The sequence below is a fragment of the Alligator mississippiensis genome, unplaced genomic scaffold (genome assembly GCF_030867095.1).
Source record: "Alligator mississippiensis isolate rAllMis1 unplaced genomic scaffold, rAllMis1 scaffold_116, whole genome shotgun sequence".
NCBI classification, from domain to species: domain Eukaryota; kingdom Metazoa; phylum Chordata; order Crocodylia; family Alligatoridae; genus Alligator; species Alligator mississippiensis.
In genome coordinates this window covers 40,001-42,915 of record NW_026775401.1, presented here as the reverse complement: position 1 = coordinate 42,915, position 2,915 = coordinate 40,001, and the positions used below count along the sequence as shown (strand labels likewise).

Genomic DNA, 2,915 nt, shown 5'->3' with positions numbered 1-2,915 from the left:
TCCTCCGTCCGAGCTCCTGGAACCCAAGATGGGCATCTAGGGTCCCGAAACCCGTGTCCCCGAAAATCTCCGCGGACCTTTCTCGGCAATATTGTAGATGCGGCACCCGGCCCAGCCGCCGGGAGCAACCGCCGAAAGTGTCCGGCCTCCTGGAGCGAAGGCCCGGGCACGGCCCGTTTGAAAATCCTCATACGGACTTCCAGGGCCGGAGCTCGGGAGCCAGGTCGACCCCGGGCCTCCCTCCCGGGCGTTAGGGCGGCTCGTCTCCCCCGCGGGAGCAGCCCGCTGCCCGCGCCGAAGGCCCCCGGACCCGCCCGGCCTCCGGGCAGGGCACCGGGGAGAAGCCGGAATCGCGGCCGGGCTCCTGGAACTCTCGCCCGGCCAAGCCGCTCGGCCCGCCCCTGGGCCGGAGCTCCAGTCGACATGGAGCCAAACTCGCGGTTGAACCCCTCCTGCAGCACGGTCCGGCCCCGGAGGTTCCTCCGTCCGAGCTCCTGGAACCCAAGATGGGCATCTAGGGTCCCGGAAACCGTGTCCCCGAAAATCTCCGCGGACCTTTCTCGGCAATATTGTAGATGCGGCACCCGGCCCAGCCACCGGGACGAACCGCCGAAAGTGTCCGCCCTCCTGGAGCGAAGGCCCGGGCACGGCCCGTTTGAAAAACCTCATACGGACTTCCGGAGCCCGAGCCCCGGCGCCAGGTCGACCCAGGGCCAACCTCCCGGGCCCCAGAGAGGCTCGTCTCCCCCGCGGGAGCAGCCCGCCGCCCGCGCCGAAGGCCCCCGGACCTGCCCGGCCTCCGGGCAGGGCACCGGGGAGAAGCCGGAATCGCGGCCGGGTTCCTGGAACTCTCGCCCGGCCCGCCCCTGGGCCGGAGCTCCAGTCGACATGGAGCCAAACCCGGGGTTGACCCCCTCCTGCAGCACGGTCCGGTCCCGGAGGTACCCCTGCCCGACCTCCTGGAACCCAAGATGGGCAACTAGGGTCCCGAAAAGCGTGTCCCCGAAAATCTCCGCGGACCTTTCCTGGCAATATTGTAGATGCGGCACCCGGCCCAGCCACCGGGGGCAACCGCCGAAAGTGTCCGCCCTCCTGGAGCGAAGGCCCGGGCACGGCCCGTTTGAAAAACCTCATCGGGACTTCCAGGGCCGGAGCCCCGGCGCCAGGTCGACCCCGGGCCTCCCTCCCGGGGCCCAGCACGGCTCGTCTCCCCCGCGGGAGCATCCCGCCGCCCGCGCCGAAGGCCCCCGGACCTGCCCGGCCTCCGGGCAGGGCACCGGGGAGAAGTCGGAATCGCGGCCGGGCTCCTGGAACTCCCGCCCGGCCTGCCCCGCGGAGTCCTGCCCGGGCTCCCGCCGCCTTGGCCCGGGACGACCACCCCTCGGCGGGGTGCCTCGGCTCCGACCCCGGAGGCCCGGGTCCCTGCCGGGGCCCTTGGACCCGCCCCCCGGGCTGCCCTTCCACGGAGCCCTTGACCGGGACGAGATCGGAATTGTGGCCGAGCTCCTGGAACTCTCGCCCGGCCTGACCGCCTTCTCCGGCCCTTTTCCGGTTTTCCCCGTTGACCTGGCTCCAAACTCGGGTTTGGCCCCTCAGCACGGCAGGGTTCTGCCCCGAAGATCCCTCTGACCGGCTTTCTGGAACCGAACATGGGCATTGAGGGTCCTTAAAAACGTGTTCTCGAAAATCTCCGCGAACGTTTCTTGGCTATATTGTAGATGCGGCACCCGGCCCAGCCACCGGGACGAACCGCCGAAAGTGTCCGCCCTCCTGGATCGAAGGCCCGGGCAAGGCCCGTTTCAAAAACCTCATACGGACTTCCGTGGGGGGGGCGGGCACCAGGTCAACCCCACGTATGCCTATGGGGATTTTCGCTCCCCAGGTCAACCCCATGGATGCCTATCGGGATTTTCGCTCCCCAGGTCAACCCCATGGATGCCTATGGGCTTTTTCGGTCCCCAGCTCCACCCCAAGTATTCCTAGGGGCTTTTTCGCTCCCCAGCTCCACCCCATTTATTCCTATGGGGATTTTCAGTCCCCAGGTCAACCCCAAGTATTCCTAGGGGCTTTTTCGCTCCCCAGCTCCCCCCCATGTATTCCTAAGGGCTTTTTCGGTCCCCAGCTCCACCCCAAGTATTCCTAGGGGTTTTTTCGCTCCCCAGCTCCACCCCATGTATTCCTAGGGGCTTTTCCGCTCCCCAGCTCCCCCCCCATGTATTCCTAAGGGCTTTTTCGCTCCCCAGCTCCCCCCCAAGTATTCCTAGGGGTTTTTTCGCTCCCCAGCTCCACCCCATGTATTCCTAGGGGCTTTTCCGCTCCCCAGCTCCCCCCCATGGATGCCGATGGGCTCTTTCGGTCCCCAGGTCAGCCCCATGTGTTGCTATGGGCTTTTTCGGTCCCCAGGTCAACCCCATGTGTTCCTATGGGCTTTCTCGGTCCCCAGGTCAACCCCATGTATTCCTAGGGGCTTTTTCGCTCCCCAGCTCCACCCCATGTATTCCTATGGGGATTTTCGCTCCCCAGCTCCACCCCAAGTATTCCTAGGGGCTTTTCCGCTCCCCAGCTCCACCCCACGTATTCCTAGGGGCATTTAGGCTCCCCAGGTCAACCCCATGGATGCCGATGGGCTTTTCCGCTCGCTCCCCAGGTCCGCCCGCCCCTGGCCTCGCCATCGGGACTTGCGGGCACCGTCTCAACCCCGTGCCTTCCAGAGGGGACTTCCAGGCACCGTGTCCACCCCCTGCGAGCCTCTGCGGACCCCCGCCTTACCTTTCCCCGCCGCCTACGGCCAGACCGGGCTGATCGCGCCCGATCCCGTCCGATCTCGGAAGCTAAGCAGTCCCGGGCCCGGCTAGTACCTGGATGGGAGACCGCCTGGGAATCCCGGGTGCCGTAGGCCTCCCGCCCTTTTGCGC

At 66.9% G+C, this 2,915-nt stretch overlaps 1 non-coding gene across 1 annotated transcript; it reads left to right on the top strand.

Moving 5' to 3' along the window:
* The first annotated feature begins 2,780 nt into the window (after positions 1 to 2,780).
* Positions 2,781 to 2,899, top strand: LOC132247510 (5S ribosomal RNA). Its single transcript, XR_009458797.1, has one exon. It is a non-coding gene; the product is annotated as a 5S ribosomal RNA (ribosomal RNA).
* Positions 2,900 to 2,915: the final 16 nt, after the last annotated feature.